Source organism: Heliangelus exortis, chromosome 19 (assembly GCF_036169615.1).
Source record: "Heliangelus exortis chromosome 19, bHelExo1.hap1, whole genome shotgun sequence".
NCBI lineage: Eukaryota > Metazoa > Chordata > Aves > Apodiformes > Trochilidae > Heliangelus > Heliangelus exortis.
This window is the reverse complement of record NC_092440.1, coordinates 5525153-5540860: the sequence shown is the minus strand read 5'-3', so window position 1 is coordinate 5540860 and position 15708 is coordinate 5525153. Positions and strand designations below refer to the sequence as shown.

Below are 15708 nucleotides of genomic sequence, written 5' to 3'. Positions count from 1 at the left end.
TGGAGCAGGGAATCAAAGAGGCTCTGAGCAGTAGCTGTTCTCAGCTCCTCTCATTCCCCTGAGCATAATGAAGGGATGCTAACCTTTGCCAGGCAGCTCTTCTCCTCTCCTGCCTGCTAGGAAGCAGGCAGTGGGCAAGGGAGTTGCAGCTGCTTGTCCCCCCTCTGAGAGGCAGCGGGTTGGCTGCCAGGGCAGATGCTGACTAATTGTATCAGGAAAGAAGTGGGAGGCAATAGAGCTGATTCAGATCCCTGGTTTAAAAGTCCTGAGCCTGGCTGAGTGAATGCCTGATTAATGTATTTTCTTCTCAGATTCATTTGCTTTGAGGTCACAGTTCAGAGGCTCAAGAGAAAACAGGCAAGACATTGCGAGTCTGGCTGGCTGCGTGTCACACGCTCGCTGCCTGGGTGCTCTCTGTGCAAGAGGCTTTGACAAAGTGAAGTCCCAGAGAGACTCTGGTACTGCCGTGTCAGAAAACAGCTCTGGCTGGGATGCCTGCCTGGGTAGGGGTTTGAGTCTTTCTTTCTCTTAGGAGGCACTTTGCTGGCTGGAGTTAAAAAATTATTCCTTCTGATGGGTCACTGGATCTTTTTCGTAACGCCCTCCTGGCTTATTTTAAAAACTTTAAGGGATCAACAAAGCATTTCTTTTACTTTCATTGAAAAGAGTGTAAGCACTTCATCTGAGTAGGAAAGAAAAGCATGATTATTCATGGGAAGCCAGTCTACAGTGGGTGACTGAACAATAAAGGTCCAACTGGAAGAGTACATCAATTCCACTGAGGGCAACAGACTTTCAAATTCTGTTCATCCCCATAAGTCTTAGAGACCAGTATGTTTTCTCCCTCCTGCTTCTTGTCAGAGGATTTGGCAGAAAGAAATCTACCTCCTTCCCAATCTAGTTTTCAGAATGTCTTCACTCTTCAAGAACAAGTCAGCACTGTAATCCTGTTTCATGTTAACCACGATAAAATACGGTGTTAACTTTCTAGCCCTACAGTGGCAGAAAATGGGATTTAAGTTTTTCTCATTCAGTATAGAAGAGTTCAGAATCAGGGTTAAAAAAGAAAATATCCTTACAATCCTCTCTCTGAGACTATTTCCACAGACAAATCTTTCAATTAATCTCATATGTATATTATGCAATTTGATGTATGATTTTAACCATGATAAGTCTTTAAATGTAAGTTGACACTTCAGATCCATGTGCCAGCTTCAACTCCTAGTCTATAGTGTCTGCTTATTTGATTGTCTAACCTGCTGGATTCTTTGCCTCCTCCAGAATCTCCCATTGTATACATAATTGCTTTTCCCAACCATTTCTGCATAACTGCTGTATCACTGTAACCTCTTCATTCTCTGGGCTGTGCTTGTTCCTATCTGTTCTCTCTGTCTCTTTCCACACAAACTTCATACCAGGTCTTTCATAAATGTAGATGTAAATTTTCATAAATGTAGAAGTAATTTCTGTAAGCTACTTCAGAACTTCAAAGTCACCAAATAGTCTAGGGTTACATCCATGGAAGTGTTGGTATATCATCTGTCTGTGCTTGAAGACTCTCCTTCGAATAAGCTCTGTGATTCAAAACTGTCTGCAAATATCCTTCCTGTTATACTACTTGAAGGTCACTTGGCACACTTTTTTCCTGACTTGTATGAAACTGGTATCCCAGTAGTAAGAAAGGATGATTGCAGATGAATTTAGAGACAGGGAAAATGAGGAACATCTACTGTGAATTGTAGGAAAGTCTTCTGGCTGCTCTACTGATGATGTCTTTCTGCTTCCCTGAGCATACTTGTTAATGTTTGATTAATTCTTCTGGAGCAGAGGAGTCATATGATAGAGTTCTAAGGAATATTCCAAAAAAGAAAAGCTTGGATGTGTTGCTGCTTTGTCTTGGTAGATACCAGTGGTTGGATTGAAGCCTCTGGTTGTACAATTCCCACTTGTTCTTGACCTCAAGCCTCCAGCCAATGTTCAAGTCTTGCTTTCCAGAACTGCATGCCCTTATGTCTATGGGAAACTTGTGACTGATGGAAAGTTTGATATCAAATGCTCTCCAATCTTACTGAAATCAGTAGGCTGAGGGTGATCATTGCTAAGATCAGGCCCAACAGCTAAGATACAATTTGCAGATCAGATCCCTCCTGCAAGCTGGGTCACAGAGCCCTTGCAGAGAAGTAGTAGATAGTCTTATTCCCTGCCACAGACTGTCTTGAGCCTCATCATTAAATTGATCATTATTTATTATACACATACACATGCACTCTTTCCCTAATTTAAATATATGTGAATAATACCAGACATGAGTGCTCCTGTGTGGAAGAACTGAACTCAGTTATGCTTGGCATTCAATTACAACAGGAAAAAATGGGTTTTGGTACTTAGTGCTGAATAGCAGAGGCCAACTCATCAAGTTCTTCCGTTGCAAAAAATGCTATGTCTGAATTTCTTAAATAGTGTGTGTCTATCATAGGCCCAGAGACATGACAGCACACGTGGAGCACATGAAGGGGAAGACACAGGACATGAATTTTTCTGCAGGTTTTAACAAAGCCAGAATCTTCTGTGCCCTCTCTGCTCTGCCACACAGAACAAAAGCCCCAGGGAATTTGTTTCTACAGTCATCTGAGAGCTGCCAGTACAAAATGAAAGCCCGAAGGGTTTCTCCAGTCATTGAAGGGGCATCCACAGCCTATGTGAATGTGAAATGTGAAAAAACAACTAAGCTGCATTTTGAAACTGAGAGATGGTGGCCTGGCATGGTCATCCGGGAGTCACTGAACAGTCAAGACTGACACAATGTGGAACTCATGAACTTGTGCTTAAATAAGCCATTTGTTTAACCAGTATGTGAATTACTGCATACTGGTAGCTGTCAGGCCCTATGTCCTGAATGTTCCTTTCCCACCTTCCCCATGTCTGTGTGTACATCAGCTCTCCTTTGGGAGGGGAAGGACACTTGATGTGGCACAAAGCCTGTTGGAAAATCCTGAAGTCATGCTTCATTTCAGACCTGGGCATGTGGGACTCCTGGCTCTAACAACTGACATGAGTTTTGCTCTGCCATTTTTTAAGAGGGACTGCCCACCTCTGTGTCTGGAAGCAAGGGACTGTGCGGCCTGTGTGAGGAGCAGCATTGGCTCCATCATACAGATATGAAAGTCTTGGAAGTAAGTGCTGTTCTCAGAACGCTGCTCACCCTGAGAGAATGGGGCAGAAAGTGCTGTAGGAGGGAGCTGGAGGGCAGCGTGGGCAATGCAGGAGTTCTTGCTCTAGCTCTTGGCTGTCTGAATCCCTGGCAGGCAGAGCTGCTGCATGGCCACCGTCACGGACAGTTGCACCTGATGTGTGGGAGTTACTTGGCACCTTGGGGATGTAGTTTCCCATTGATTTTTGGTGGAATTGATTTATAAAGCTATTTAATGGAATTGATTCTTTTTACAACTTTTTTCCCCTCTTAAAGACCAATTGTTTTTCTTGAGTGATGGCTACAGGTTTGTGTTTATGTATTAATAAGCTCTTGCACCCGCAGCTCCGACTGTGTTCTTTCTACTTGCACTGCAAAAGAAAGCCTCAATCTCAAATGCCATCTTACATTTTAATATTATATTTGATGTATGACCTGGAATAAATTAAACGTGCTAGAACTTGCAAGATGAAATCCTAGTGGTGGGTATAACCACAAAGCAGTCTTCTATCAAGCCAAGGACTGTCGAGAATGTCTGTTGTGGTTGTGTCTGGGTTATGAGTGGCTCCCTTTGGTTTAGTGTAGGTGGATATTTTTATTCTGCCTGGCTTGTGAACAAGGGGATGAAAATTCAAAATTTACCTACGAGAAGTGTAAGGCTGCCGAGTTTTCCTTTACAAGCCCATAGGTAGGAACCACATTTTTATCCTAAACAAAATATTTTTATTGTACTTAATGTCTTTCATTGAACGTCACTCCAAAGTGCCTTGTATTAAGAAAATATGATATTCTGTACCTGGAGGAATACTATGAGAAAGTGTGAATATCATAATTCTCTGTTATTGTTTCGCACTTTGCAGGTCAGTTCTGTCAGTAAGTTTAACTTGCAAATTTATATTGTGGTTTTCTTTCTTATTTCCTTCCTTTCTGTCTGTCTTCTTTCAAGCAGCACCAAAATAAAACTGGGCAGGATCCTAGCGCTGAGTGGGACCCCTGAGCAGATATTATGCCACACAAACTTCCAGATCAGAGAGACTTAAACATGTGTGCTGAGGGCTTAAGGATCCAGCTAACAACTGCCTGTCAGGACACAATGAAATAAATAATCTCTGAAACAGCCAGCACCCAAATCATACAAGGTATTAATAATTCAAAAGTACTTCCTTGAATGGCAATATGAAACAAACAAGACATTCTGTATGATCCCTGTGTGAAACTTAGCTAAGCAATTTGGCAGCTGTATGTTGGGCACTAACTGGAGCTTCCAAGTAATGGTCTGGTGTATCCCTAAACATTGTACATTTGGGTAATGTAGTTATCAGCAGAGAAGTGACAGAGATAGAGTCAGCACTGGTCAACATCCTATTTGAATAGAAAAGCTCTCAGGTTCATGACTGCTTATCAAAACTTCCATCCTTGGTCAACGATAATCTGCAGCCATCTAAGAACCATTGAGAATCCAGCAGGGCCCCCTGCTGTGCATTTAACTTATACTGTGTGTTTAACAGGATGGCCAAGAATAATATCATTAGTATGCTGAATGTGCAACTGCTGAAGAAGTGGGTTGTACATGTGAACAAAGCTTAGCAGGAAAACTGTAGATGGTACGTGCATGATGCAGAGCAGATAATAGCAGTTTATCCGGTTGTCTTATATCTGCAACTCCAAATCCCACATACCATTTATTTTGGAAAAGGACTCCAAATGTAAGCAAATTGCTCTGACCCAGATTTTAAGCTGGTAAAGGAACTTGAATTCACATGCAAGACAATATGGGCCCTTTTGCAAAACATGGTATTTAAATGTGGTTTACTTAGAGAAGCTTCCAACAATAATCAACCTTCACCATATGTCCCAGAAGGCAGTGAAGACTTCATTCAACATCTTAGTGATCCTAAATAGCAGTCTTTGAGAGGAGAAACTCTATCATTACTTTGTAAATTAAGCCTGAAGCAGTTGAATTATGCTGCAGTTTTACAGAGGTGTTTTATATACCACAGACACATTGTAAACTAGATTTTGTTTGCTTAGAATCGTAGTGGTGATTTGTAGTCTGTGTCTGACAGAGGTGCATGGTTCTCTCTTTAACCATCACATGCCCTAAGCAATTATGCAGAGTGAACAAAACCTAGAGAAGGCAACTGCTCTTATCTGTCTTGCCCCATGCCAAGTCTTTGCCTTCCAGTCTCTGCTGGGAAATAGTAGAAATTCCGGGCATTCTTTGGAAGGGAGAGGGTTAAGTTTAAAGAGAAGGGTATCTTGTCTTTCACCACTACTGGGGTGGAAGGATTTTAACTGTGCCTGCTCCCTAGAGGTGTTTCATTATGGGTGTGATGATATGGCCTTGGCATGTCCTTGTGGGATAGGTTGGACATTAAGGATCTGTACTGCCAAGGGTCTTCCTTGTCATATAGACAGATTCTGACATCATGATTCTCAGGACAACATAAAAAGCATCTACATGAGAATATGAGATTTCATAGTTGGTCTTATGTAAACTGGGTCTACAACAAAGTCTTTATACAAAAGCATTGTTTGGTTTAGGGACTGCAGAGCCCCGTGGCTGTCCATGGGTGCTGTACAAGAAAAATCTTCTACCTGAAGGATGTCACAGTCTAAATGGACAGTACAGGCAAAAGGTGAGAAAGGAAGCAGAGATGCAATGAGATGCATTATTCAGTCAAGGTGGTGTGACAGAAAGAACTAGAAGGACAAAAGTTCCTTCAGTTCCAGTTTACTTGCTACCCAAACAGACTGCTATTACTATAGCACTCTTTCTTGCATCCTTACTCTTCCAACTAAATTAACTTTCCTTGCCTCAAGGACTGACACAGTCCCTGTACAGTCTTCTGGTGTATTTTAGCTATTCTGGAGAACTGGAACAACAAGCACACAAACAAGTTACTGCACACTGACTGATCCTTGCATACTCCCTGTATGTGAGACTTTAGCTTATGGCACTGAAAAGTAACCAGATGAAACAGCTTTGTGCCCAGGACAGTGCCAGCCACAGAAGTCAGGTTGCTCCTGGATTTGTACAGACACATCAGTCTTTCTAGTTCTGGAGATGCCAACCTTCAGTCTCTGGGTTCCTGGTGCTGTGCACAAACAGATGTAAGGGTAGGCAGTGCTAATGCCAGATCAGTCTGGCCTAGCTCCATTTTGGGCACGTGTGTGCATCTTACCTGGACTGTGCCTGAGCTGTAGCCAGCTCTCCCATTAACTCTTGGCTGTGTAGCTTAAAAAGAGCAGCATCTATGTCCAATCAGACTCAATGGCCACCTACTCTCAGAACACAGAATAGACCCCATTTTTACATATCCCCTCGAGACAAAGTGACAGTAAGAGGAAACAAATGCAGCTTTTTACTGCCTTGTACTGCCCTGGCTCCATAGGATGGTTTTATCAGAAAGCTCCTGTTATTGCCCACTCTAATCTTGCTAGAGTTTTAAATTCCTTGCCAAACTCTTACCTTACTAAGAGTTTGAGGGATTTCTGTAGTGGACTCAGAAAGCTTTGAGACAGAAACAAACAGTCCTGCTCTAGAAGATGGTAAATAGGACCAAACAGTTACTTAGTCTTTGTGTGTTGCCTTGGGAAATTTAAAGACTTCCGTGCATTAAATGATGCAATAGCAAATTCCTTACAAAAAATAAAATACCTGTAATCAGATAATGGTTGCTCTGGTGCTAGCAGTAACGTGGCATTGAATATCTCTTGGTTTGGCTTCCACAGTTCAGGGGTGAGGGGAACTGGAATGGTGTTTACTGAGCCAATAAACTTCTCACTAAACATAACTCATGGGCTTTAGCTGGCTAATAACCAGGACCTCAACGCTCTAACAGTTGGCTCCATACATTTAAAACAAAGCTTTATTTGAAGTGAAAACTTTAAGAAAAATAAACTTTAGGATTTAGTGGTCTCTAATATTATCCACCTCCACAGACCAAGAGAGATCTCATAACTACAGAGTGCACTTTTAAATATTTCTATTGAAATCTCTTTGACCAATACTAAAACATTGCTTGCTACAGAGGTTGCTTCAGCATCATTTTTTCTGTTTGTTGTTTTCAAACTTACAGTAATCCATACACTTCTTTTAAAATAGCACTATGCAAGAACTTCTTTTCCTATTTACTTTTAAAAGGAGTTTCTGCTGACTGTTTGAGTGCCCTAAGTAGTCAGCATCTTTTCAGTTGCAAGAATAAGGTGGAGGGTGGAAACAAGGCTCATACTCTTTAAAATAGCAATTTAAAAATTATTTCTATAATCTATCTCACAGTCCTAGTTTTTCTCTGGAGAGGAGAAATCTTCATCTGAGTAGGTTTATTTAAACACTTGCTAGATTATGTAGCAGGATTTCCCTTCCTCTCCTCATGAATGAAGACCTGTGCTTCTGCAGGTTCACTCAAGGAGCACTCCTCCTCAGAGCACTCCAGAACTTAAGATCTGGATTGGTTTCAGATCCCAGTCATTTCCCTGTGTGTAGAGTATTCTTGTGCTCTGTGTTTGTTTTATTTCTCATGAATGAAATTGAGATTCTTAAAAAATCCCTAGCAATTCTCAGAGAGGTGTGGGTGAGTGGTGGTTCTGCTCTCTGGTGCACGTGTAATTTGTACTGGGAGCAAAGTAGTTCATTTTTAAAGACTGTGAACCAGCTAATTTAGATTTTTCTTTACCTTCTCTGCAAAATCTTGTCACTTTGTGCTTCAGCTTCTTCCTTGGATGGATGAAGGAACACTGCCTGCCTGCCTCCTGTCAGATGCTTTGAAGTCTGTAGATGAAAGATATCATATGAATGCAAAGTACTTGCCAGTTAATGTCAGCAAGTCATTTTGCTTTTACCTTGATGGAAAAAGCTTTATTTTAGGCTTACAATGAATGGATCTGCATATGCACCAGTGGTTCTTTCCCTTTGACTTAAGTATTTTTGAGAATTATATTAACTACCTCGCAGAAAGATAGAGGGAGATTAAATAACAACATTATCAGAGGAAATTTCTTGCTATGCAATGCATTAAAGATAATACTTAGTAATATTTTGAAAAAGAAAGAAAATAACGACTGCACCCAGTCACATGGGATTCCTGCTAAACACTGTCTCATTTAATGTCTTTCAGATATTATTTTCTGGTGCAGAGCTAAGTCTAGTTCCATCATTGCATGGAGAAGTTCTATTATTATACACTGATTTGATAAGATAATATAATTAGTGTCTTGGTTCATTGATGCAGACCTCTACTGTCCAAAACCAACATTAGGTTATTAAATCAATTCTCATATTTGTTACAATAACAAGTTAAAATAGCATTATTTAGATACCATTTGTCTAAACTTAGGTAAATCATTCAACTGTATTTGTGTTTGCTAATCCCCATTCTTCTGCTGCTTTCAAAAATCAGCATAGACTCACTAGGTAGGTGCAGGCTTTGGATTTTCTGGCTTTTATAGTTTGGCATGGCAAGGTCTTCCCTGTCTGTTATTTGTGCCTTGTCTGTGTGGCTTTGCCTCCCCTGCAGCAGATGGGCAGTAAGGAAATGAGAGCTCCAGTGGATAAATGCAGCAGCAGCAGCAGCAGCAGCTGCTTTCAAGAAGGGTATCCATGAAGCAGGTCACAACTGAGATAGTGTCTGGGGAGCTAATCTGGACAGATATCTACTAAAGATTTCTGCTGACACACAGATTGGGAGACCTGGAATTGAAGGCTAAATTGGAACAGAGCCAAAGTCAACAGAGAGAAGAATTTTTAGGTAGAAAGGCAGGCCTAAGTTTCCCCAGATTACAGTTGTCTTAGAGAGCTTGGGAGCCTTCTGGCTCCAGAGAAGGAAGGAGGCCTTGCCAAATGCCCATTTCAAGTATAAACACTATTCCAAGCCCCTAGCTCATAAGCCAATACAGGTATTTACTATTCTGTTGGAGGTGGGTTAACTTACTCAAAGGTTGCAGGGAATTGGTTTTGTCAGTAAACTTTGATGCGGAATTCAGCCTGATGCTGAGACCATTGTGTGTAGTGAGATCTGTTTTTTCTTTAAATATTGCAGTTTGTATTAACATGGGTTGCAGACCACAGTTCTGCTCTGTCCCTTGGTTTTGTAACACATTTACTTGCAGGGCAACATTCTGCTTCTTGCATGCATGAGGACTTCTCTGCTCAGCTTTGTTCCCAAGTTCTGCAGTGGAACACAGGACTCTTTGAGAATGCAAAGGGCCAAGTTGTGCTGCTGTGTGCTCCTGGCGTGCTGCTGGCACGACTGTGCAGGGCCAGATGGAGAGGGAAGGCTATTTAATGGGGCCGTGTGTTATTGGAACTTGCCATCTAACATTCCTTGCTTTCCCCAGTGTGTTCTCCCCCTTCCAGGGTGGAATGCAGTAATTGCCATACCAGAAAGAAGCCATGATCTGTCTGTCTAGTTTGGCATCCTTTTCCAAGAGAGGCAAACACCAGATGCTTGAGGGAAAGGTAAACGAACTCCTAAAACAAACAACTGTGGAATAACTTGCCCATAGAGGAAGTTAGTGGTTGGTTTATGCCCTAAGGCAAGAGATTTTGTAGCCTTTACATGAGTGTTCTGTGTACCTGGGTATTGTCTATCATAGGCAACAAACTTGCACTTAAGCCTTTCTTGCTGACTCCCTGCCCCTTGAGTTGGGGACCAAGAAGCTCCACAGGTCAGATGCACCACTGCACACTGTGTCTGAGTGCTCTCCAGTCTCAGACTTGTGAAGGGAGAGGGACAGCAAGGTGTGATATTGCTCCATCATGTGTCACTGATACCATTGCCTGTAGACCAGCCACCACTCCTGGAAGTTGTCATTCACATCTCCAGTTTATTTTGTTTGCTAGTTTTGACTGTCTGCTGGCTTTTCTCAGCTGCCTTTAAGCAGCCCCTGTCTCTTGTGCTAAAGGCATAAACTGTGTTTGCTGTTGTGCCTTTTCTGTAGTGCTCCCTTTTGCATAACTCTATCCTCATCTTATCCTCTTGTACCTCTACCCATACACTTTGTACACTGTTCACAGCTTTGTGCTGTGTCTCAAGTCTTCCCTGTGAACCAGGCCTGATGATTGTATCAGATGTTCCTGGTCTTTCTGTAGCTGTTCCTGGAGAGGATCCTGAGAGACCACGTTCCAGGCGGTGTTGCCAAATGACAGGGTTTACTCTGTACAGTACAGTGTGGAGGGTTGGTTCCACTGGTGCTCAATCAAGGCCACTGAACCTCCTTTCTGAGTCAAGATAAGAACTGCTATCTAGTTCCCTCCCTTATGGTGTTCTCCAGTGGCTAAATCTTTCATCACAAACTGCACATATGAACAACATGTCCTGCCACATAGAAACATTGCTGGTAAGTGGTGTGAAATAGCCTCTGGCAACTGAAAGCAAGAGGGAGAGAGGCCTGGCTAGAAAGACCTCAAGCAATAGCTTCATTCTCTGGTGCTGATGTAGAAGTCAATATTATGCAGGACCTGTGTTCACCTTGGGGACAACGAAGAGGAGAGTACTTTTTAAATTATGTATTGCTAATTCTTTCCCAACCAGCCAGCCTGGGAATTCCTTGCATTCTGAGGCAAGGCTTTCATCTGACTCCTGTTTAACAATCTTGACTTGCTTGAGAAGTTGGTTTTCCTTCTTGTGGAAGATTGCATTGGAGCCAGAGTGTTGTTTACTTAATATCTATAATAAAAATTCTTTATCCCTTGCTTCCTTCCTCTCCTACTCAAAAAAAGGGGTGGCATGGAAACCAGTTACCAGACTGCTCTCTCCTCAGGCAGTTGGTCCATTTCTCTATTGCTGGCTGGACATCTGTAGTCCATGGTTCTGATTTATTGCAAACTCTCTCAGCATTCCTAGGAAAACTGAACAGAGAGGTTAAGACTCTCTTCCTAAAGAGAGTCTCCTCTTCCTACTTGCCTTTTCTCTTCTCTGAAGTTATTGTTGCTGAGCCTTTCTGATGGAAAGGGTTTGTCCCTGCAGCTAGCTGGGTTGATGAAGCTGTAAGAGGTCTGTACTACTTAGGTAAGCTGGAAAGAAATGCCATGGGTGTTTCTTATGTACTGTTGTCTTTTTCCAGTTTTTATGAAACCAATGTCCTTTTTTCTTCTGATACTTTAATTTTTAAGCAACACATATGCTCTAATAGATCGAAACAAAAGGCAAATACATAGCCAGGAGCAGAGTTTTTCTTTTAATGCAGCTTGAGATTTGTAGCCATGGATAATGAGAAAAATTGAATTTATAATTTTAGTTAGCTTATTTTTAGGTCGAAGGTAAATGAATGTTCTTTAGCATGGAAGTGGGGAGACTTCCTATGCCACATTTGATTCCAGCATAGCATGTAACTGCATCCTTTGTTTAATCCACTAATCCCTGCACGGGCATTCTTAGAATTAAAATGCTCTCGATTCAGTAAAATGAGATAAACCAAATTAAAGTTCCTTTAATCTTGAATGAGTGTATCTGTACAGAGATATAATGTGGTTTAGCTAATTCACTTTAAAATCACAACTTTAGTTAATCTGAATTAAGTTTCCCAAGTCCTGTGTGTAAAAGACCTCTTTATTTAGAAAAAGCTGCTCTTGTGGAATGAGCAATGGACTCAGCCCTGTCTTGAGGCATTCTGGCATGCAGTTAGCTTTTTCAGAGAGGGAGTTTCTGGGCATTAGCAAATTGTCTACCACATCCTTTTCTTCTCTCAGAATGCCTCTGTGCTACCTCCTAATGTTGAGGTTTCTAAGCTATTACTCTGTTTTTATTTGCTGTGCAGATGAGGAAACAATATTTCAGCAACTTGAGTCATTTCAGAAAAGAGAAAGTTAAGCTCATGCTAAACCCAACCATGAACAAACCCTTTTATTTGAAAGCCCTGTCCAGTGGATGTTCACTGCTCAGGCCAGATACAGAGCAGGAAGCCAAACATGGGGTCTCCACGACAGCAGAGGTTTGGGTAAAACCCAACTTGTGTTGCTTTTAGATGGGAAAGCCAATGATCACCACAACTATCTTTCAGGGTTGGAACTTGAGCTCAGAGGTTTGCTCTTGGAAGTGCATACTTTTCTGCTTGGAAATGATCCTGTAGTCATGTTACACTTTTCTTATGAAAGGAGAAACTTTGGTCACATGGGTCAAGTATAACCATGTAGGACAGACTTGAAACTTGCTGCTGCCAGATGCAAGGAGTGCTGGACCATGTGAACTTTGACTGCAAGTTCCACCCAGTTCTGTGTTTTGGACTGTTTTCTGACTCTTGCCCTAATGGGAAATTGTTCACAGAATCATTGCATTGTCTCATGGGCTGCTGTTTTTGCCAAAAGATCAGCCAGGGGGGATCAGCTGGAATTTCCAGTATGTTGATCATAGATGTTATGAGTAATGGGTAGGAGACAACAGAGCAACTTTGAGTTGGAGTACAGAGGCAAACAGACACAGGGGAGGTGGTTTTCTATGGGTCAGTTGCTGAATTCATGTTCCTTCCACCTGGCAAAGTCATGCCTGACAATCCTGAAGTCTCCAGAAGCCCTGAAAACAGCATGCACTGTGCGTGTGTACTATAAATAACCTTTTAAAAACATAATTTTAAAACACCTCTGGCAAAGCACATGCTTAACTGAAACTCGCCTGGTGAAGGTTGACTCAGGGGTGTAGGAAGGAGATGGGGAAAGAGCAAGTGGGAGGAAATAAATGGAACCTCCTGTCAGAGAAAAGCCACTTGTTTGTAATTTTCATGCTGTCCAAGCTCTTGGCATGTCAGCTTTGGGAGATCCCTAGTGACTTTCTGGATATTTGCCCCTGGCATGCGTGTGTGTGTGTGAACTGAGAACTCAAGTATTAACAAAGCTGCATGAGCAGGTTTAGTCATCCTACTAGAAAAGGATCAGATGTCTTGGAATTATGGTTGATTCTCCAGTTCCAGGAATTCAAATAGCTCCTGCTGACAGTCTCCAATCAATTAGACAGAATAATTTCAACCAAGCCTTAATAAATTTTCATGTGTTGAACCTGCAATTTAGATAGCTGCATCCCTTTATTTTAAATGGACAATACTTTTGATCTGCACAGAACCAGACGTTGTTTGGGGAGATGGAGCTCTCTTAGGTTAAATTCCCATGGCAGGATCTGTGTAGGTATATAATCTGCACTGCTGCTGTCTCAAAGCAGGGCTGGCTTACCTGACTGTTTTTAAAAGATGTGTGAAAACATGATGCATCTTCAAGTAGGAAAAAGAAGTCTTGTATACCAAGGCCTCTTTAGATTGGCCACTAAGGGGTTAAACACATTGCCCTGTACTGAGGAAGCCTGTTCCAAGGCAGGCATTGACTGGAATAAGGTTTTGCTGCAGACACACAGCTGATGTGCTTGCAGCAAAGATTGCAGGCTTATCAGTAAAGATAAACATGCAAGGGCTTCCAAAACCATGTGTCCCTGCCACTTGTTTGGGATCCTTTTTCAGAGGCCAAGAGAAAATACAAGATATTATCCAAGATAGATGCCACCTCGAAGAGGGAAGCCAGCAGACATTGTACAAACAGAGACCATGTATTACTATGTGGTTTGGAATAGCTACAGGAGATATTAGTTTACCTGGTTCAAAATAGTATTTGAGACCTCTCAGTATCATGTGGGGTTGGCTACTTCCACTCAATCATCAGTCTTTTGCTGAGTGTCCAAACACTGGACAATGCTGGGGTTTGTTATCCTCACTTAGTTATTTGCCATAACCAATTCCTGCGTGTGCCTTTCTGCTGCCAAGCAGTCTCCAGACTTCAGTACCTATTCGTTTGCCACTTCCCACAAATATTTGAATGTTATTTTACTTTAATCCTGGTGTTGAGAGAAGGGGAATGGAGATAATGTTTCTTTAAAAGAATGGAATAAAAATGCACCGGATCAGCTATAGAGTATCTGGGCACAGAACAGACCTCTGGAGTTGCCTGCAAAAACAGTCACAATGGCAGTATTGGGTATAATTATGGTATAGCCTTGTAAATAATATTTTTTTTTCTTTATTTCCCTCTCTTCCTGCTTCTATCAGCAAACACTGCAAAGCAGGGGATGTAGAAATCAAGCACCTCACTTCCTGAGGTCAATTTCCGTAAGTCTGCATTAAAAATGCAGAAATTAATCCAGATGGTTGAGAGCTGGCACTTTTCTTTCTTTCAGAAAAGTCTGTGCCATTCTGAAACCTCAGGCTGGGTCCCTCTATTTTGCCACCAAGTCTGATTGACACCTACATGTGTGTGGCCCTTTTACACAAGGGTGGACTTAAGTTTGAAAATCCGGACATTTTTGGACTGTGACAACAGTTGGTATGGTGTTTCAATCTGTATTTTAGTTTTAAAAAATTATACGTATTATTTTAAAAGGGAGTGTAGCAACTTACAGCAAAAATCAGGGAACGTTTCATAAAAACAACTTAAAAATTTCTGTTGGTAGAGTGAGTCTTTGAATGCGGAAAAGAGAAACCTGAACAATTTCAAAAAAATTCTCTTAAGCTTGCAATGTGATAGATAAAGCTGGTTCTGAGAATGTGAAAATGTGGGCTCCATGTGCTAAAGCTATTTGAAAAGAGGTGTGAGTGAAGGGGCTGAGGTTGGTGTGAACGTCAGACTTCCTGCCTTCTGCACTTTCTGTGTCGCAGCTGTAGCGCGTTCATAGTGTGGCACTTCTAAAAGGGACTAGGGACTAACCCAGCCTTTCAGGAAAAGAAGAGCTGCAGCCAGAAATTCTGGCCCATCTCAGGATGACAAGAGGAAGAGCTTTGTTACTAGTTTGTGTTTGATCTTAACTGCTTTTTTTTTTGCTCTCAGTAGCATGCTAATGATACCTGTGGGAGGTGAAAAACGGGTGAATTCCTGCTAGGGTGCGGACAAGTTCGCAGTTTAGTTCTTGTCCTTTTCTTCCCCTCTGGTAAAAATTTTGGGGGCTGTCCCAGATACATAAAAAGGAACTTTTTCATAGAATAATTTTCTGTCTTACATCTGCTGAGGACTCTGAATCAGAAAGACAGAAGCAGTTGACTCACTTTGTTTTGTCTCCTCTCCCCTTTTCTTATGTTTAAAATTATGAGTATTTATGGGAAATGACTGGCTTGAAAGTCTAGGACAAGTCTGAGCTGCCCATAAGCCATTCCTTTGCTCCACTTCAGTTTTGCCTTGTTTATTTTAAAGTTTAAAGCTCAAATGCCAAGTGCATCCAGAATTCCCTTTCTGTTTCAAATGCCAGTTGCCAGTTTCACATTTCCTACATGTTATTCTCTACATATTACCCCACTCTTGGTATCAGAGAACCCAGGAGGGTGGGGAAGCTGCACCCTGTGTCAGAAGAACATGGTAATGGTGAGACACAGGGATGCCAAACGAGGCAAATATGCCCCAGTTTCTGCTGCTGCCAGGGAGAGGGTCTGCAACTCTGTGATAAGGAATGGGAAGAAACCAAAAGGGATGGGTGGGCCCCCAAAGACAGAGATCTGGATGCCAAAATATCTTGCTCCAGCTTTGCAAGGAGCAGCATGTGAGTGCTTCAGGG

At 41.9% G+C, this 15708-nt stretch overlaps 1 protein-coding gene and 1 long non-coding RNA gene across 4 annotated transcripts in view; one reads left to right on the top strand and one right to left on the bottom strand.

Moving 5' to 3' along the window:
* Nucleotides 1-15708, bottom strand: part of LOC139805114 (uncharacterized) — a 191285-nt gene that overhangs the window by 28647 nt on the left and 146930 nt on the right. The window contains exon 5 of the long non-coding RNA XR_011729692.1: nt 7870-7964. This is a non-coding gene — a long non-coding RNA (uncharacterized lncRNA). The remainder of the gene's footprint in view (nt 1-7869; nt 7965-15708) is intronic.
* Nucleotides 1-15708, top strand: part of HIC2 (HIC ZBTB transcriptional repressor 2) — a 73223-nt gene that overhangs the window by 11012 nt on the left and 46503 nt on the right. The gene's annotated exons all lie outside the window — the stretch shown is intronic.